At 38.1% G+C, this 22,269-nt stretch overlaps 2 pseudogenes; one reads left to right on the top strand and one right to left on the bottom strand.

Annotated features, from left to right (window-relative positions):
- Positions 1 to 22,269, bottom strand: part of LOC137744538 (ubiquitin C-terminal hydrolase 13-like) — a 128,463-nt pseudogene that overhangs the window by 102,437 nt on the left and 3,757 nt on the right.
- Positions 1,205 to 17,792, top strand: LOC137744745 (ubiquitin C-terminal hydrolase 13-like; annotated as a pseudogene).

Here is a 22,269-nt window from a genome sequence, read left to right as displayed (position 1 = left end):
ACTTACTTGGAGTCCACGCTATGATTCTCTAGCGCACACATCGAGGCGTCCTGAATGATTGGTCCCTGCCACGAAGTCCAAAAGTGGACGGAAGATGATCAATTTTGCCTACGAAGCCGGCGGATGCCTAAAACTTCCCGACGTCGATTCGTCGTCTACGGTGGTCCAACGGGGTCAAGGTTGGTTGGGTTTTGCTCCTGGGATGATGGGCTACAAAGCCCAAGTGGTGGCATCGGCCATTGCTTTGCCGATTTGTCGGAAAATCGAAAAAGGGTGGCCGGAGCACCATTGATTTTCGTCAACTTTCGTGGCCTCAAACCGCCTCATACCATGGTCAATCAAGGTGGTTCTTGGGTGGGTTTTGTAGAGGGGAACGAGAGCTTCAAGATGGTGGTGGTGGCATCGAAAAACTCCACCGGAGTTGGCCGGAATCGGCCTTGGAAGATGGTCTCGTGGTGGCGCGGGTATGGGTGCACGGGAAGCTCTTTTCCTTTTTTTTTTTTTTTTTTTTTTTTTTTTTCCTCCCTCCGTTTCTAATTTTTGGGCTTCCCCCACAAAGTGGGGGTTTAATTTAAATACATACTAAACCTTGAATAACCAATTTCGAACGTCCGTAACTATATCGTTATAATCCGGACGCGCAAACGGCTTTCGCCTATACGTTCGTACCAAAGAGTACTACGAGGATATGCTTAAAGAATAAGTCCCACATCTCTCAAGTCGATGGTCAACGGAAGTCAAAGTCCTTGCCTCTAGGGCAATTTAGTAAATTCACGCTTTTAAAATAAAATAAAAACGTAAAATTTGGAACGGGTTGTCACATGAACTGATTCTAGTAATAAGCATACAAACTGATTCTACGTATAGCTTCAAAACTGATTCCGTAAAAATAGTCAAGAATAGATTGAACTTATGACATGTTAATTTTGTTGGAATTATGATATTTTGTTGGAATTATGATGGCTGAGTTATATTAATAGCCCTAAAACCTTAGGAGCATAGTTGGTATTTTAAAACATTATTCCTAGATTTTGAGTCGTACTTGAGTTGTTTCTATGTTTTTGTCTATCTGACATGTTTAAATAGTGAAGTCCTTGAAATAAGTCAAAGTTTTTGCCTTTACATATAGCTACCCTTAAATGATAATTTTTATAAAATCTCTATCAGCTCATGTTTTTTCGCACGAAATTTCTTAAGGTTGACACGGAAATTGTGCAAAAATACATGAGCTGAGAGAGCTTACGAGAGTCTTATTTTGGGAGAATTTTCCTTCGCATTTCTCTTTGTGCGGAATTACATCTATAAGATAAAAAGACTGAATCGCTTTTCACGCTTTTTTGGTTCGCGGAGAAAATTTTGTTAATTAGTTTGGATACCTTTCCGCACCGAGTGCTGGATTGTATGAAAGTGGGAGAATCCAGCCCATCACCCACTTGATTAAAAGCTTGATTACCAGTGTACGAGGAAAGATCACATACCGTCATTTGCCTGTGAAAAGTAACGCAGGCGGCCCTCTGGTTCGGGTTTTCTTGATCCGAGCTCTGATTTTTGTTTATTTTGTTAGCAGCAGCAGCAGCAAGAGGACGAAGAGATACTTGTGTCGCACTCGGATTTGGTCGAAGGCCCTGAGCCTATGGAAGGTTTAATTTTTAGCAATTTTTCGATGATTTACTGTTTGAATTTCTTGAGTTTGTGTTTACGGTGTTGCCTAATCTGAAAGAATTGATTTTTGTGCGAATTTGGTGTAACGGGGTTTGATTAGAGGGCAAGTGATTGCATTTTCTTTAGGGTTTTGGTTTTGTTGTTTTGAAATTTATGGTATTTGGTGTGTTGCTAGTAGCCCAAGTGGAGCCGGCTTGTACAGTTGATAGTCAGCCAGTGAAGGGTCCGCCAGTGATGAGATTCACTTGGACAATTGAGAACTTTACTAGGTTGAACACCGAGAAGCACTACTCTGACATGTTCGTTGTTGGCGGCTATAAATGGTATTTTCTCTTGTCTACCAGATGTCAAAAACTGATTTATGCTGCTTAAGTTTGGATTATATTGTATCTCGGCGATTGGATTTTGAATTGCTTTTGGTATATTTGATCAGGCGGATACGAATATTTCCCAAGGGAAACAAAGTGGACTACTTGTCAATGTATTTGGATGTGGCAGATTCCGGGACATTGCCATATGGGTGGAGTAGATATGCGCACTTCAGCTTGGCTGTAGTTAATCAGATCTATTCCAAGTACTCAATAAGAAAGGGTGTATTTCTCTATTAGTCTTATTTCCTTTTAGCATTCAATTTTGTGGTTTTGCCTGGTTTTCGTTTTCTTTTTTCTTTTGTTAGGAGCTTTGCTTGTCGTTGGGTAGTCATGGGCACCCAAAGCTTTTAATTAGAACTTATTATCCTTGAAATGAATGTACTGGCTTTCAACTTCATAGTTCTTGGGTGATGCAATTTGAGCGCAATCAATATCTGATTAGTCACCCTAATCTTGTTATGGTGAGCTCTTAATTCTAATTTTACTCATTGAAAAATCAAAACTATAAAGGAAAGAAAATTTGTCCACCCCTTTTTCTCTAACATCTTGGCTGACGGCAGCAGCACCACTGACTGTGCCCATGGTGACCTTGTTTTGGGATTTTTGTAGTTTGAGAAAAAGGAATAGAAAAATTATGGAGTAAAACGTACCAACAGATGTTAGAAGTAAGTTGAAAACCAATAGATTAGTCCTTTTAGGTATAAAGATGTCAAATATAGATTAAGAGTAAAAGTAGAAAGTTAGTAACAGGAAGAATTTACTTAGAAACTGTGTGCAATAAGCAAGAATTCTAGTTAATGAAAAGGCTAACTAAATCAAGGGTTTCCATTTATTAAGGAATGAGCTTGAGGTGGGTCTGGCGACCTTATTAAAATTGGAGAATTGAAGTTCAAATATTTTAACGAATTGTATTATGTTGGTGTAGCCTATGTTGCAAAACAATAATTTGACATGCTGTTTAACCAGAACCAAACAAACTGAATCTTATTCTAGACGTTTTTTAAGACCTTTGTTCTTGATTGTTGTATGATGTTGCAGACACACAACACCAGTTCGATGCAAGAGAAAGTGACCGGGGATTCACTTTATTCATGCCTCTTGGTTGTCTTTATGACCCGAGTAGGGGATATCTGGTGAATGATATAGTTGTGGTTGAAGCTGAGATTTCTGTCCTTAGGGTTCTTGGTTACAGGTCGTATGACTCAAAAAAGGAAACTGGTTATGTTGGGCTCAAGAATCAGGGAGCAACTGGTTATATGAGTTCTCTACTCCAGACTTGGTACCATATACCATACTTCAGAAAGGTTGTTTATGTGATCTCCTGTTGTTATTGTAAGCTAAACATGAATTCTCTTTTGAATTTTATATGCATGATCTTAATTTTGGAGTTACTTACCAGGCTGTGCATCATATGCCAACAACTGAGAATGACATGCCTTCAGGAAGCATCCCTTTGGCACTACAACGTCTATTCTATAAACTTCGATACAGTGAAAGCAGTGTTGCAACTAAAGAATTGACCAAATCCTTTGGATGGGATACATATGATTCTTTTATACAACATGATGTGCAGGAATTTAATAGAGTTCTTTGTGAAAAGCTTGAAGATAAAATGAAGGTATAGGAAGCTTTCAGTTTTTGCTATTGCTGTAGCTTTTGTTCATTTCATTTTGATAATTGTTCTGTGGGCCCAGGGAACTGTTGTGGAGGGTACAATACAGCAGTTGTTTGAAGGACATCGCATGAATTACATTGAATGCATCAATGTGGATTACAAATCTACAAAAAAGGAATCATTTTATGGTAATATTTATTGGCACAATTTCAGTTGTTAAGAGTTGGAAATATTTTGTAAATGTCAGTGCATGCCACCGGTTTCTTCTTGTTACTTTGCAGACCTACTGCTTGATGTGAAAGGCTGTCGGGATGTTTATGCTTCTTTTGACAAGTACGTGGAAGTTGAACGTCTTGAGGATGACAATAAATACAATGCCAAAGAACATGGTTTGCAGGTTAATTACTGAATCACTTTCGGGGTGCTGCATTTGTACTATAAATATAACCTGAGGCTGCTTGTAGTTGCATTATTTCCAAAACTAGGGTTTACATTGTTTCCTCTGCAGTGAAGTATTTAATATATGTTCCCAAAACATGTGTTGGTGGTGTCGTGCATGATATATTTTAAATTCTGAGTCCTCAGTTTTTTCTTTCCATTAAATCACTTGTTGAAGCAAGTATTCTTGCATATATTTCTTTGATATTAAAAATTTAAAATGTTGTTCTCAAGGAATATTTTGGATGTTTATTCCAGGATGCTAAGAAGGGTGTTCTGTTTATTGACTTCCCTCCCGTTCTTCAACTTCAGCTAAAGCGATTTGAATATGATTTTATGCGGGACACTATGGTTAAGGTTGGTACTGGAAGCTCATCTTCCTCCTTTAGCTTCATCTGTGTTTATACATGAAACATTGAAACTGTGACGTTTTACTATGAAGGTAAGCTTCTTAGCTGAAAACAAAACTGTATCATGTCAAATATATTTCTTCACATTTTGTATAAATTCAGGTGAAGGCTTGTCTCTGCCTAATGGGTTTCAATCAAATTTTAATTTTAATTTTTGTTTTATGACTGAATGCTGAAAGATGGATTAACCCCTATCTATATAGTTCTTTTTATTCCTTTCTTTTTCTCAAAAAAAAAAAAAACCTCATTTTTTTTCAGCTTCTTTGTAGTTGAACTTTCTCAATTTAATGGATTATTTTTATTCAAAGTTATATATACTAATGAAATTCGTTTTTACCTCTTGGGTATGTTTGTTTGTGTGGCAATGACATTTTTTAAATGGAAAGCAAATAAATTATCATGGTAAGAATGTTGTATTATTTGTTTTTGGCAGATAAATGATCACTATGAATTTCCTCTTCAACTTGACCTTGATAGGGAGAATGGAAAATATCTATCACCTAAATCGAATAAGAGTGTTCGCAATCTCTACACTCTTCATAGGTATCTATTTTGCCTTGTACTATTACATGATATAATATAGATCATCTGTTTCCTAAATTTGGCATGTTATTTCAAGGGATTGTACTTTCTAGACCTTGTGATGTGCATGGCATTACTTACTGAGTGTAACATAACCAATTTTCTTCTTTTTGTCTTGACATATGATATCCCCAGTGGATATATCCAATTTTTTTCATTGAAATTGAAGCTGGGTTATAGAACTACCTAATGTATGGTCATTCATGATGTCTAGGAGTCTACTTATTTATCAAAACGCTTCACTAAGGGCTTGTTTGGTATTGCTGTGCTTTGAAAAAAAGTTGCTTCTGTTGTACTGTGAGAATAAGCAGCTGTGAAATAAAGCAGCAGAGTGTTTGGTAAACTTTTTTGTAAAAGTGCTTTTGAAAAAAAAAAAAAGCAATATTGTAGTGTTTGGTAAACTTTTATGTAAAACAGATGTGAAAAAAAGCTGGTTTTTCAAAGCTGGGTTTTGCAACTTTAATAAGTTAGTCCATCTTAGTCTATTCTAAGCCAATCTAGTTTAGTCCCTAAAGCTAGTCCAGTCCTAGATAGTCTGGTGCAACAAACGCACTAGTGGGTGGTATTATGAAAAAAATTTCAGGTTTAATTTATCAGTTGTGCCCAATAGTGATTATGGTATTTAAAAATACTAATACAATATATGAAGAGGGTTATTCGAACCTGCTTTTGCATCTGCCTGTTTGGTCATGTTGTGTGGAGCTTCATAATTTTTACTTTGTAGTTGGTTACTTACTATGATAATTTTCTACTGTTGCAGTGTCTTGGTGCATAGTGATGGGGTGCATGGTGGACATTACTATGCTTTCATCAGACCAACCCTCTCAGACCAGTGGTACGGACGGATCTCCTGGAATCAATTCTCTCTGTAGTTATCTGGAGTCTCACACAGAAAACACATGAACGCAGAGACAGACATTCTCTCACACTGCTCTCTTGCTTTGCTTCTTACTTTTTTTTGTTGGTCCGTGTTCAAATAAGTTGGTTTTATTGGAATCTTTATATTTCACATTGCTTTTCTGATGGATTCTGGTACGATGACTTGGTTACCTGACTGCTTGCTCGTAAAGAAAGCACCTGTTATTTTATGACATGCATTTATTTTTTTCCAAGAATTACTTTGTAGTTGGTATTTCTTTATTTGGATTTTTATGCATGACTGAGTGTTCTTGTGCATGCATTTCATGTGTAGATGTAATTTGTCATGTCTTGTTTTAGGTACAAATTTGATGATGAACGTGTGACAAAAGAGGATGTGAAGAGGGCTTTAGAAGAGCAGTATGGTGGTGAGGAAGAGGTAGTTTAGTTTTGGCTGTATCCGACCTTCTATAGTTCTCCTTGATTTTAAAGTTTCTTAATTGTCAACTGACCTATTGTTGTTTTCTTTCCAACAGTTGCCACAGACCAATCCTGGCTTCAATAATACTCCTTTCAAATTTACAAAATACTCAAATGCATACGTGCTTGTGTATATACGGGACAGTGATACGGACAAAATAATATGTAATGTGGATGAGAAAGACATAGCCGAACATCTAAGGGTAATGGTATATCAAGCATAAGTTCTGATTCCAGTGTCCAATTAAGAGAATGAACTGACATTCTATGTTCCATTTCAGATAAGGTTGATGAAAGAACAAGAAGAGAAAGAGGACAAAAGGAGATATAAGGCACAAGCAAACCTCTATAGAACTATTAAGGTAAGGGTTTCTAGTTTATCCCCGTTTTCACCATTGTTTGTTCAGATGTGGTATGACAGGTGTTTGGTGTGTAACAAAAAAATTATAGCACAATTTAATGATGTGTTTAGGTTGCTCGAGATGAGGATCTGACAGAGCAAATTGGAAGGGATATTTATTTTGACCTTGTGGACCATGACAAAGTTCGTAGTTTCCGTATTCAGAAACAAACGCCCTTTAATCTTTTCAAGGTACATCAGTACAGGCTGACACTGTGCATTTATGTCTTCTTTATTCTTTTTTACCATTTGGGGTCATGTTTAATATGCGAATTCCTAAATTTGAAATGGTTAACAGGAGGAGGTTGCGAAAGAGTTTGGCATACCAGTGCAGTTTCAGCGTTTCTGGATTTGGGCCAAGAGACAAAACCACACATATCGACCCAACCGACCATTGACACCTCAGGAAGAAACACAATCAGTACGTACTTTGTACTTCCTACTCTTGAATGGATTTTCAATAGAAGATTCTCTGCTCCTTGCCCGCATGCTTTGTTTTCAGTTCTATTCGTAATTCTTATGATATCTGAATTATTACTTTTCCTCCATTTGGATTTATTAGCGGATGTTGTCTTTGTAGAGTCTTAACACTGAACTGCTCAAGTTTATGAACGAATGATGGATGATTATAATTGTTATTATTATTTGTGAAATTGGAATTTAACTAAGTGCTTAATGGATTGGTCAGTGGTAAACATTCGATCTCAGATTTGGAATGATTGATAGTGTTTTTAACTGCACTTCGATGCTAAGAAGAGCTTGGTTTAGGTGCCTTATGCAAAGCTAATGATGACCGCTTGCATTTTTCAGGTTGGACAATTGAGAGAGGTATCAAATAAAACACACAATGCAGAGCTAAAGTTGTTTCTGGAAGTAGAGTTTGGGCCGGTAACCAGTCTTACTCTATTCTTGTTACTACCTGTGTAGTGAAGCTTGTTGGAGTTCCAATTGCTGTATGAAAAGGATTTTTTTTCTTACATTTTATTGTTTCTGTACATTTTCCAGGATCTACGTCCTATTCCTCCGCCTGACAAAACCAAGGAAGATATCCTTCTTTTCTTTAAGCTTTATGAGCCTGAGAAACGAGAACTACGGTACCTCCTGCTCTTTCTGCTTAGCTGAATATTTTTATCCTTTGCCTTGTGTTTGCTAATTTAAGTTTCTTTTTCTGTTTCCAGTTTTGTTGGTAGGTTTTTCGTGAAGAGTTCTAGTAAACCAGCAGAGATTTTAGGAAAATTAAATCAACTGGCTGGTTTTACCCCTGATGAAGAAATTGAGCTTTATGAGGTGTGTTTCACTTTAAATTTTAGCATAAGGTTGTGTCGTAGATCACACACGCACACACTCATAAATATTGTATATAGACGTGTGGAATGTATATGTATATTTATAATTTGTTGCATGCTTTGCTGTAGCATTTTAAGCAAACTTTGTATATGTTTTTGTCTTACAATTTCAGGAAATAAAGTTTGAGCCTTGTATCTTGTGCGAACACCTTGACAAGGAGACCTCATTTCGATTAAGTCAGGTAACTGTTGCTATTTTGCATGTTGGGTATATTACAAATATGTGCGTATCATAGGAATTAACGTTTTGATTCTAGGTATATTTTCAGTTAACCATCGGTTGTGTTCCTTTTCCAGATTGGAGATGGGGATATTATTTGCTTTCAGAAGTCTATTTCCCTTGAAAGTGAAGAAGAATGTAAATATCCTGATGCTCCTTCATTTTTGGAATACATACACAATCGCCAGGTACAGGCTGTGGAAACATTTAATTTGTTTTATAGCTATATTTTGTTGAATGTTAAACCTAACTGTGTTGAATGGTTTGATGCTTTACAGGTTTTTCATTTCCGTTCTTTGGAGAAACCGGAGGAGGATTTCAGTTTAGAATTGTATGTACTTCCTAAACCATTGTCCCTCATAGTTGAACAGTCCATCATTGTTTTATTACTCAGTTTGTTAACTTTATTTTTCATTGATATTTTTAGGTCAAAGCTAAACACTTACGATGATGTGGTGGAGAAATTGGCTCGCCAAATTGGTTTGGAAGATCCCACCAAAATCAGACTCATTGCACATAACTACTATTCTGAGCAACCTAAGCCCCAACCAATTAAATTTCGGGGTGTAGAGCGTTTAACTGATATGTTAGTTCATTACAATCAAGTAGGTGGCACTGTATTGTCCTTCCTCTGTTTAATTCACTCTCATAAGCATCATGTGGTGTGGCTACTAATTATGCTTATTGTTTCCTTTTACAGATCTCTGATATTTTGTATTATGAAGTCTTGGACATCCCCCTGCCAGAATTGCAAGGCCTAAAAAATCTAGAAGTTGCTTTTCATCTTGCTACAAAAGATGAGGTATGATTAAACTTTTTTCCGCGTCTTCTGCCTGTGAACAGTGATTACATCATTGTGCACTTCAAAATCTTGAGTGAGATGTTTACAGGTGGTGATTCACAATATTAGATTGCCCAAACAGAGCACTGTGGGGAATGTCATTGATGTACTTAAAACGAAGGTACTGTTTCTGTCAAATCATATTTGAAGTTCTATGTGTATGTTCTTTTCGTTTTTTGTACAGGAAAGGTAATGATGCTGTCATACACCAATTTCCTTTATTTATTGCTTATAAGATATATCACTTTGACTAACTTTAAGAGTTATTAGATGCTCAATATAATTTTTCTCTGCCTCCTTTAAAAGTTCTGTATAATAGATTTTACTCAATGTATGGTGTACTTGAAGCAGGTAGAGCTGTCTCATCCAAATGCAGAACTCCGACTGCTTGAGGTTTTCTATCACAAGATTTACAAGGTAATTATTTGTATGTCAGCTGTGTGAGCGTATAGGTATTTTTTGGGGTCATTTTTCCCAGAAATGATGTGCATGTAGCTAGCCCCATTTATGATGTGATTATGTATGATATGTGCCAAAATAGAGTTAATTTCTTGATGTATTCATCTCCCAATCGGAGGATTTATATAGGAATACAAGCAATGATGATCAGGTATGAAACCAGTACAAGAAGTCATAAAAACACTACTGCCTATACCTAACTTTACTGTTTACAACTACTTTATTAATTACAATGGAACTCATGTCTGATTTCCTAATTCTTAAGTCTACAATGGCTGGCTGCTATGGCTGCTTAAGTCCACAATGGCTGGCTGCTATGGCTGCTTAAGTCCACAATGGCTGGCTGCTTCAGTTAACACTCCCCCTCAAGTTGGTGCATAAATATCTCGAATGCCCAACTTGCTGAGTGCAAGATGGAAAATCCTACTTGACACTGCCTTTGTTAACATATCTGCTAGCTGGTCATCACTCTTCACATAAGGCAAGTTAATGCTACCATCAACCAACCTTTCCTTAATAAAGTGCCTATCCACTTCAACATGTTTAGTACGATCATGTTGAACTGGATTATGAGCAATGCTAATGGCGGCTTTGTTATCACAATAAAGATTTGATGGCTTTGTAGAATTGAAACCCAATTCTCTCAACAACATATTGAGCCATAACAATTCTTGCACGCCGTGTGCCATACCTCTAAATTCAGCTTCAGCACTGGATCTAGCCACTACATGTTGCTTCTTACTGCGCCAAGTAACTAGATTTCCTCCAACAAATGTAAAGTATCCAGAAGTCGATCTGCGATCAGTTACTGACCCAGCCCAATCTGCATCAGTGTATCCTTCAACTTCTTGATGTCCATGATTGGAAAACATCAAGCCTTTTCCAGGAGCAGACTTCAAATACCTGAGAATGCGTTGTACAGCATCCATGTGGGCTTCACTTGGCCTATGCATAAATTGACTCACCACACTTACAGCATAGGCTATGTCAGGTCGTGTATGAGACAAATAAATCAACCTCCCAACTAATCTTTGGTATCTTTCCTTGTTAGCCGAAACTTGATCAGGATAGTCTCCTAATCTATGATTTTGCTCAATTGGTGTGTCTGCAGGTTTACAAGCTAACATCCCAGTCTCAGTTAATAAGTCTATAACATATTTCTTTTGAGAAAGAAAAATGCCATGCTTTGATCTTGCAACTTCAATACCCAAGAAATATTTCAAAGTACCCAAGTCCTTCATTTCAAATTCCTTGGCTAGATACATTTGAAGTTTTTGAATTCCCTCGACGTCATTACCTGTAACCACCATATCATCCACATAAACAATTAAGGCTGTAAGTTTACCTTTATCATGCTTAAGAAATAAGGTATGGTCAGCCTGAGTTTGCTTGAACCCATAACTTCTCATGGATTGAGTGAACCTGCCAAACCATGCCCTTGGTGATTGCTTCAATCCATACAAGGACTTTCTCAACCTGCATACTTTGCCAATATCACAAGTGGTAGTGAATCCAGGAGGAAGATCCATGTATACCTCTTCATCCAAGTCTCCATGTAGAAATGCGTTTTTCACATCAAACTGTCGTAGAGGCCACCCCAGATTTGCTGCCAATGACATAAGAACCCTAATAGTGTTGATCTTTGCTACTGGCGCAAATGTCTCTTGATAATCAATGCCATAGGTTTGAGTATAACCTTTGGCTACCAATCTGGCCTTGTACCTCTCCACTGAACCATCAGCTTTATGCTTTACTGTGAACACCCATCTACACCCAACAGATTTCTTGCCTTCAGGAAGTTTAACCAGTTCCCAAGTGGAGTTTTTTCGAAGAGCTTCCATCTCTTCAATCATAGCTTTTTTCCATTTTGGATTTTTAAGAGCATCCTGTAACTTATTAGGAATTGAGACTGATGACAATTGGTTTGCAAAAGCTATATAAGAGTCTGACAAGCGATGAGATGAAACAAAATTAGATATAGGATATTGAATACCCTTTGTGGAAGAATAACCATAACGAACAGGGGGTATCCCTCGATTTTCTCGAATAGGATAACGAGAACTAGACTCATGATGTGGTTCATTTGGATCAGCACTTAATGAAATCTCATGATTGGACTCATCAAATATAGTAGGCTGAAGAGAAGGAGAATGAGTGGTTACCTCAGGATAATTCGTATGAGTAGCAGCTGATTGGTCAGAGAGTTGGTCAATGAGGGGATCTATATGTGGGTGGTCTATCTCATCAGCCACTTTTTCTTTTTCTTTTCCTTTATCTCCCCTTTTTCTTGTCCTCTCATATACCTTCAATATTTTTCCACTCTTTGCCTCATCATTAGGCAAATTTGGACCATCACCGGCATCAGACAAGTGTTCATCCGAAAAATGCATACCACCAATGTCAAGTGGCCACTGCTCTTCCTCCTTACTCCCCATCTCCCCCTGAAGAGAAGTGACCGAATCTCCGTCTGAAAAATAAGCCTCTTGTTCCTGAAAGGTAACATCCATAGAGACAAAAATCTTCCCATTGGGAGGATAGTAACATCGATACCCTTTCTGAGTAGCAGAATAGCCAATAAACATACATTTGATGGCTCGAGGATCCAACTTATCACGATTTTGCATGTGGACATGAACATAGCAGACACAACCAAACACTTTTGGAGGAATATGAAGGAGTGAAGGAAGAGAATGATACTGGGAAAGGGTTTGGATAGGTGTTTGAAATTGGAGAACACGTGATGGCATGCGATTGATAAGAAAAACAGCTGTGTGAATGGCATCACCCCAAAAACGTTTAGGAACATGCATAGCAAAACATAAAGATCTAGCCACATCCAAGAGGTGACGATTTTTACGTTCTGCTATACCGTTCTGTTGAGGAGTATGTGGACAAGATGTTTGATGAATGATACCTTCTTGTTGAAAAAATGTTCCAAGTCCATAATTCAAATACTCTTTCCCATTGTCAGATCGAACAACTTGAATTTTAGCATTAAATTGGGTTTGAATCATTTGATGAAATATTGGAAAAACAGACATAACCTCACTCTTATTTTTTAGTAAGTATACCCAAGAAACTCGAGTGCAGTCATCAATGAAAGAGACAAAGTATTTAGCACCAGTATGAGTAGGAATATGAAATGGTCCCCAAACATCAGAATGAATAAGAGAGAAAGGAACATCACTTTTATTGGAGCTTAAAGGAAATGAGACACGATGATTTTTAGAAAAGATGCAAGTTTCACAATGGAAATTAGAAACCTTGACTTTAGAAAATAAAGAAGGGAATAGATATTGCAGGTACTGAAAGGAAGGATGTCCCAATCTTTTGTGCCATAACCAAATTTTTTCAGAAGCTTCAAATTGTTTAGCTTCCACTTGACAACTGTAACTTGTCTTCTCACAATCTGGTGGTAAGTCCAAGTAGTATAGACCTCCCCTCTCTCTACCATGACCAATCAACGCTTTCGTTCGAATATCCTGAAACCAACAATGAGTAGGAGAAAAGATGGCAAGACAGTTTAGTTGATTTGTGAGTTTACCAATAGAAAGCAAATTGTGAGAAAGATTAGGAACATGTAAAACAGATGAGAGAGATAGGCATGGTGTTAATGAGATGGAGCCTGCTCCAAGCACTGGAGTGGAAATACCATTAGCAACTTTAACGGTATTTAAAGGTGGAGTAGTGTGAGAAGCAAACCATGAAGAGTTATTGGTCATATGGTCAGAAGCCCCCGAATCAATGATCCAAGGTTTATTTGGAGCACCAAATGTGGTGTTCAAGGCAAAACCAAAGTTACCTGCGTCGACTAAGGAAGTGGAAGCAGTAGTAGGAGAAACTGAGTGAGCAGATTGATCTACTTGAGGCACGGAAGGCGTTGGTGTAGACAGGTGTGCTTGTGATCTAACAATGCTTTTCTTTTGATTTTCCTTCTTTTGAACCCACCAATCAGGATATCCATGCAACTTAAAACAAGTGTCTCTAGTATGCTTATCCTTGTCACAATAAGTACACTTCCTTGTATCAGTAACTTTAGATCCACCTGATCGAGAATTCGAGACTCCACGGGGAAATCGAGACGGAGCAGCTACCATGGCTGATCCTTCCACTTGTGGGCCAACCAACATAATGGTTTGCCTACTTGCTTCAGCATTCACAAGAGCATAAGCAGCACGAACAGATGGCAAAGGTGTTTGAGTCAAAACTTGACTGCGAACATGATCTAAATGAGGATCAAGGCCAGCCAGAAAATCATACAATCTTTCTTCTGAAATTTCTGTCTCTCGAGCAGCAACATCATCAGCACATTTCAATTTTCCAGGACGTAAGAAATCTATTTCTTGCCATGTTTGCTGGAGTTTACCATAATATGCAGATAAAGGCTCACCATTCTGGCGAGTCGCCAGTGCTTGACGGCGAAGTTCATATAATTTTGATGCATCTTTTTCAATTGAGTAAGTTTGGGTAACAGCATCCCAAACATCTTTTGCAGTAGAGAGTCGGAGAAAAATGGCCCGCAAATCTCTAGTCATGGAGTTGAGAAGCCAAGATTGAACCATGGCATTCTCTTCCTCCCATATAGCATACGATGCATCGGCTTCTGCTGGTGCCTTCTTTTTTCCACTGACATAAGACCATTTGCCTCTGCCAGTGATGTAGATGCGGACACTTTGGGACCACGAGGAATAGTTGGACCCATCCAACTTGTCTGGGGTGATATGCAGAGACATATCATTTTGTGTAACAGCGGCTGAAACAGTGGTCTTGGAGTCACCCATTACTACTGCAACGAATTCTCTTTATTGAAACAATAGAGAGTCAGTCTCACTGAGAGAGATGCAGGAATAAAATGCAAGGAGGAAGAGGCAATGGCACGGGTTTGTTGGGTGATTCCAACGGGTATGGTTTATAGGGTATGGGGTAGTATTTAGGTAGAGATGCAGCGGAATATATATGGTTAACAAGCTCAATATGGGTAGTGATGTTGGCAGATATGGCCAAAGAGAGATCGGATTCGTATGAAAGTAGAAGGCCTGCTATTCTGCAGGTCTTATGGGGTAGATGGCAGTAGTGCCAGTAGGTTAATCAGAATAGAAACTCCTTTTGGATCAGAATGGCTCTGATACCATGCCAAAATAGAGTTAATTTCTTGATGTATTCATCTCCCAATCGGAGGATTTATATAGGAATACAAGCAATGATGATCAGGTATGAAACCAGTACAAGAAGTCATAAAAACACTACTGCCTATACCTAACTTTACTGTTTACAACTACTTTATTAATTACAATGGAACTCATGTCTGATTTCCTAATTCTTAAGTCTACAATGGCTGGCTGCTATGGCTGCTTAAGTCCACAATGGCTGGCTGCTATGGCTGCTTAAGTCCACAATGGCTGGCTGCTTCAGTTAACAATATGTTTGGCTTGTTTTCCCTAAGGAACTTATTATATCAGACTTTTTTTCTGTCGAATAATGTATGTGCTTTAGTCTGTAGTTGCACTCAGTTCCATCTGTTTGTTTTCAGATCTTCCCACACAGTGAGAAAATTGAGAATATAAATGACCAGTACTGGACTTTGCGTGCAGAGGAGGCATGTTCATTTCTCCCCCTTTTCTTTAGTTTTATTTTGGGAAGTTTGTTCTTTATTCAGTTGAAAATTTTTAGAATGTGGGTGTAGTTTTATGGGCAAGATTTGTAATTAGTTGATTTTCCCTTTCCGGATTAGGATCCTTGGTTGGATTGATATTTTTAATTGGTACTTTCTATGCAGCTGACTTTTCCCCCCTTGTGTATCAGATTCCAGAAGAAGAGAAAAACTTGGGTCCCCAAGATCGCTTGATTCATGCTTACCACTTTACAATAGACACTGCACAGAACCAGATGGTATGCGAATTTTTATTATTTTTTTTTTCGCAAGTGGAATTTTGGCTTTTTGATTGATCTTTTGTAGAACTATTTGATTACTGCTTCAGTTAGAGATGAAGAGTGATTCACCCAAATATATAAAGATTTTAGTAATTATCTTATTCTTTGTACATTTCAACAGCAAGTACAAAATTTTGGGGAACCTTTCTTCTTGGCCATCAATGAAGGTGAAACTTTAGCTGAAGTTAAAGAACGGATACAAAGGAAATTGCGGGTCCCCGATAAGGAGTTTGCTAAGGTACTTGATTCAACCTTACATTTGTTGGAACGTTACTGGAGGAAAAGATTGTTTTACCTCTAGAATTAATGGTTTTTTATTTTGCTGCTCATCTATTTCCCTTTTCGTTGCGCAGTGGAAGTTTGCTTTCTTGTCACTTGGTCATCCTGAGTACTTGCAGGATTCTGATGTTGTTTCCAGCCGTTTTCAGGTATGTTCTATGGTCTTTTGTAATCTTGTGCTTATGGGTATTGCCGTTATTGCATTGCGGGTTCTTTAATTCTGTTGTTATGGCTTTTGTTTTCCTCAGAGAAGAGATGTTTATGGTGCATGGGAGCAGTACCTTGGGTTGGAGCACTCTGATAAAGCTCCTAAGAGCGCTCATGCAACAAATCAAGTAAGTGCAGTGCTGTTGTAAATATTTCTTTTTCAACCTCTATTTGCCAGGCAGAGCCAACTCCACAAGAAGACGTAAGAGTACCTTCAGGATTCTGATATTGTTTCCAGACGATTTGATGTGTATCTATGGTCTAGCGCAACTCATGTCCCCCTTTCTTTCATATTATATGTCTGCATGGGAGCAGTACCTTGGGTTGCAGCACTCTGATAAAGCTCCTAAGAGGGCTCGTGCCGCAAATCAAGCAAGTGCTGTTGTAAATACTTCTTTTCCAACCTCTATTTGCCAGGCAGAGCCAACTCCACAAGAAGACGTAAGAATCCGACCGAGCCCACGTTCGTTTTTTTTTTAATTTAATCTTCGTACTGATCTCTGGACTCTGATGCAGGCTGCCCAAGTAACCTTAGAGTCCATGGCGTCTAATGTCGGCCACGAGACAACAAGCAGAGAAATTGAAAAGCAAAATGATGACCTGGATGGCCCTGCTTCTCCAGCAGTTGATCGAACTCTGAGAAGACTTTCTGCTGCAGAGGATCTATTGAAGTCCACTTCAGCCAGAGAACCATCAGTAGAGGCTTTGGCTGCATTAGACACTGTGAGCCGCTATGCAAGGAGCAGCCTAGACACACTCTGCACAAATGGGGCTTATGAGGAGTTCAAGGCAGCCTTGAAACTCGTGACTGAACATGGGATGATCCCTTCAACGATCACTTCCATGTTCAAGGATCTTCTTTCGTCTTTGGAGGGTGAAATGCCGAAGTACGTGGATGCAGTAAAAGAGCTTGCCCAAACTGAAGGTTTTCCAGTAGAACACGAAAAGATAAAAGCTCAAATGGGACTGGCCATGCAGAAATGCCAAGAGAGAAGACATTGTGGCCAATTATGATGCCAAGGTTACAGAACTCGAGGCTGAACTGGCCCGAGTAAAGGCAGAACGAGCTGAGGCAATGGCGGATCTACAAACTGCGGTGGATGAAATGGAACCTCTTCAGCAGAGGTTCGCAGATAGCTCTTTAAAATCTGAAAACTTGATTGTGCGGCAGACTACATTGGCATTACAAAAGTGTGGGTCTGTTGGAACCTGGGCCGTCCTACAAGATGCACTGAAGAAGTACTTTAAGTTTTAGAAATAATTGCTTTTGTGAATAAGCCCTTTCTTGGCCCAAATGTTTGTATGAACATGCAAAGAAATGAACACGTCGTGCAAAATTCAGGTGGCTTGTTTCCTCACATTGCTCGAGTCTGAATGGGAAGGAAGATAATTGTGCTGATGGGTGTTTTTCGTTTGCACTCCTACCCCTCCTCGTTTGGTAACTCCGAAAAAAATTGTGTTTTTGTCCTTGTTTAACAACCACACATTGTCTAACCAACACTTCCTTGCGGAGTAGTGGCTGATCTACCTCATAGCAGAAGGAATCGAAGCTAGACTTCGAAGTAAAAAATCCTAATTTTATAAATTAATGAAGGAAAGACCAACGTTGTGGATGGGTCGAGCTTTGTTCTTGCAATCTGGTAGTTATGACTACCAGTTGGATATTTTAGCGGTAATGATAGGATCTTGTACTTGAATCCATAGGTTTGCCTTTAAGAAAACATTCTTCATAATGGTATTTATCACAGTGCCTGCAAGGGTTTCTACCACCTTCTACAGCTGCAATTTGCTTCCCAGATTGATAAGCAGGCTTTTGATCCCACTTTTTAAATTTTGGTTTCTAATTCTTCTGGTATCGATTGTCTTGATTTCCAGAGGAATTGGCAGGTTTGGGATTCACACTTAGAATTGCAAAAGCTCTCTCAGTCTTGTTCTCATTATGTCTCTCCAATCTCTGTGCAAAACTTTTTAATGAGGCAACTACCTCTTAAACCTCAATCACATCTATATCCCTTGAGTGTTCAATCACAGAGCATATAGGATCATATGCAGAGGGTAAACTAATCAACATTTTTCTACACAATTCTCTCTTTAGATAGTTCCTCTCCACAACTTCTCATTTGATTTATCAGATCAAACAATTTTGTAAGATAAACAGACAGGGACTCATCATCTCTTATTCTGGTATATTCAAATTCTCTAGGAAGACCTTATAATTTAACACTTCTAACCTGTTTGTCGCCATGAAATTCTTGCATCAAGATATCCCAAGCTCCCTTAGAGGTTTCTTCGTGAGAGATCCAAGGGAAGATCTCATCGGAAACTGCTCCCTAAATCAACCCCAGCGCCTTGGCATCTTTCATGAGCTTTTCCGTGAGAGTTGCAGTATCACTCGATTCCTCCTTCTCCTTCTTCTTTGCATCAAATTCATCAGCTCCCTTCGAATTTGAGCACTCTACTCCTTTTTCAACGAACTCCCATAATCCATGAGACTTGAAAATAGTCTTCATCCTTATGCTCCATATCTCATAATTGTTGTCGGTGAAGATCGGAGCTCTCAGCTCACCACCTCCAGATCCTGCCATATGTTAGACACAGATCTCGCAACCAATTTCTTTGAATTTTAAATCGTTCCTTCATAGATTCAATCGCCCAATGTTAAGTGACCAAACCTGGCTTTGAGGCCATGTTAGAATCTCAGAGACTATGATCTCTGTGGTAAGGAATGAATCAAAAATGGTGATGAAGATTTCTGGAAAAAATCTCAGAGAGTTGCTGAGAGAAGGTTCTCACAGAAAAAGTTTTCTTCATTCATTCACTCCTCACACAAAACGTGCAAGAGGTATATTACCGTTAGAAAGAGAGACTCTCTATGATACAAAACTCAAATCCAACCATTCATGCAATTTACCCTATAAGATAGTTACATGTGTCAACACAAATCACTAACTCTAAGATTACATCTTAGCTGTCCAATTGGAATGTAATCCAATGGCTCACATTTAAGTCTACAAACTGAAACTAAATACAAATTTATTCAGCTAAAACACTTATATTTCAACACATAAAGCTTAAAGAAAACAAGGATATCTTTCTTGGTTTTGGCAGGCGGAGGAATAAGACATAGATCCTGGAGCATTAATGAGAGAAATAAATGTAAGAAAAGATATCTTTCAGCCAGCAATTGGAACTGCAATAACCCTCACACCATAGGTCATAACAAGAATAGAGTAACACTGGATTACCGGCCCAAACTCTACTTCCAAAAACAACTTTAGCTCTTCCATTGTGTATTGTATTTGATCCATCTCTCAATCGTCCAACCTGGAAAACGCAAGTGTTTATCATTAGATTGCACAAGTCACCAGACAAGCTCTTCTGGGCATCGATGTGCAACTAAAAACACTATCAATCATTTCAAAATCTGAGATAAAATGTTTATCACTGACCAACAGACTTTTTTATGTACTATTATAAGTTAATAACTTCAGTTAAAATGCCTCATCAAGTACCAAGAAGCTAATGATTATCCAAATTCCAACAAATCTCTGCATTAAGCAGTTTTTAAATTCCAATTTCGCAAAAGAAAATGACATTTATATTCACCCATCACAAAATCATGAGCTTGAAACTTCAGTGTCAGATGCAACAAAGTAAATTTGGACACAATCAGAAATATGGATTACGCAATGAACCAGCTATATACCCAGAGATACAGCACATATGCAAGGAGCAGTGTGAAGTCGTACTGCGTGTGATTCTTCACAACTTGTCAATGGTCGTTTGGGGCGATATGTATGGTTTTTTTCTCATGGACCAAATTCAGAAACGCTGAAACTGCACTGGTATGCCAAACTCATTTGCAACCTCCTTCTGTTAACCATTTCCGAATTAGGAATTCTCATAATTAATAAAATTGAATTCAGAATACTTTGCACTCAAAGTCACCAATCTTCCATAAGCCAAAAATGAAGAAAAGATAAGACATCAATGAACTTCAGCCTGTACTGGTGTACCTTGACAAGATTAAAGGGTGTTAGATTCAGAATACGGAACCTATGAACTTTGTTATGGTCGACAAGGCCAAAATATACATCCCTTCCAATTTGTTCTGCCAGGTCCTTATCTCGAGAAATCTAAACATATCCATAAATTTCGCAATAATATTTTAATGTACACCAAATGCCTGTACTAGCTCATTCGAACAAGCAATGGTGAAAACCGGATACTGGAAAGCTTTACCTTAATAGTAGCGTAGAGGTGTGCTTGTGCATTACATCTTTCAACCTCTTTCTTTTCTTGTCCTTTCTTCGACCTTATCTGAAATGAATCAACGAAAGTTGGTTCAGCCTCTTAGTTGGACAATGAAATGAAGAAATTATGCTTGATGTACCATTACCCTTTGATGTTCGGCTATGTCTTTCTCGTCCACATTGCACATTATTTTCTCCCTATAACTGTCCCGTATATACACAAGCATGTATGCATTTGAGTATTTTGTAAGGCTGAAAGAAGTACTATTAAAGCGAGAATTGGTCCGTTGCAACTCTTGGGATTAGAAGACAACAATAAGTCAGTTTACAATTAAGTAACTTTAAAATTAAGGATGACTGGAGCAGTTGGGAAACAGCCACAACAATTAACTACCTCTTCACAACCATACTGCTCTTCTAAAGCCCTTTTCACATCCTCTTTCGTCACACGTTCATTGTCAAACTTGTACCTAAAACATGAGAGGACAAATTGCATCAACGGACAAGTTATCGACATAGATGAAGTGCATGCACAATAACACTGATAGTCATGCATAAAAATCCAAATAAATAAATACTCAACACCAAAGTAAAAAATAAAAAATGCATATAACTAATTAAACATGTGCTTTCTTTACAGTTGTCAATTAGGCAGTCAGGTAAACCGAATTCTGGTGCCAAAATCTATGCGAAAAGCAATGTGAGAAATATAAATCACAAGATTCACAACAAAACCGACTCATTTGAACCAGAACGATAAACAAAAAAAGTAAGAAGCAAAGTAAAAGAGCACAGAGCTTGGATTCCAGGAGTTCCATACCACTGGTCAGAGAGGGTTGGCCTTATGAAAGCACAGTAACGTCCATCATGCGCCCCACCAATATGAACCAAGACACTGCAACAGTAATTAAGTATCATAGTAAGTAGCATTTCGCTAGGAATTTTTTAACACTATCGTTAAAGTTAGCGCGCTTTTTTAATCATCCAACCCAATCAACTACTATTATTATGGTTACCTATGAAGAGTGTAGAGGTTGCGGACACTCCTATCTGATTCAGGTGATAGATACATTCCATTCTCCCTATCAAGGTCAAGATGAAGAGAAATTCATAGCGATCATTTACCTGCCAAAAACAAATAATACAATATTCTTACCATGATAGTTTATTTGCTTTCCATCTATGAAATATCATTATCACACCGAACAAACAATTGCAGCCCAAGAAATAAAAACGAATTTAATTAGTTTATATAATTTCAAATAAAGATAATGCAATAGATAGAGACAGTTCAATTTAACTCGTATGAAGAAAAAATAGTTCACGCTGCAGATATTTAAAAAATAAAAAATAAAAAAATACCATTCAAATGGGTTATATCCATCTTGCAGAATGCAATAGTGAAACAAAAATTAAACTAAGAGTTGGATGAAACCATAAGGTGAGCTCAAGTCCTTCACTTGGATCAATAAATAATTTGAAGAAACATATCTTTGCATGCTACATTTGCGACTAAGATGCATGCTCTACATCTTCAACAAAGAATCACAGTTTCAATGCTTCATGTAAGCATAGATGAAGCTGAAGCTGAAGCATGTAGATTAGTTCCGTTACAGACCTTAACCACAGTGTCCCGCACAAAATCATACTAAATCGCTTTAGCTGAAGTTGAAGAACAGGAGGGAAATCAATAAACAGGACACCCTTCTTAGCAACCTGGAATAAGCAGACAACATAATCCTTGAGAATAATATTTTAAAAATTCACTATCGTGGAAAATGTGTAAGAATAGTGGCTTCAGCAAGCGGTTTAATGGAAGGCAAAACTGTGGACATCATTCAATCAGAAAGTAAAACATAACATGCACGACCCCACATATGTTTTAACAACCATACATTAAAAATCTCACTGGCTTAG

Source organism: Pyrus communis, chromosome 9, assembly GCF_963583255.1.
Source record: "Pyrus communis chromosome 9, drPyrComm1.1, whole genome shotgun sequence".
Lineage (NCBI taxonomy): Eukaryota > Viridiplantae > Streptophyta > Magnoliopsida > Rosales > Rosaceae > Pyrus > Pyrus communis.
This window is presented reverse-complemented; position numbering and strand designations above follow the sequence as displayed.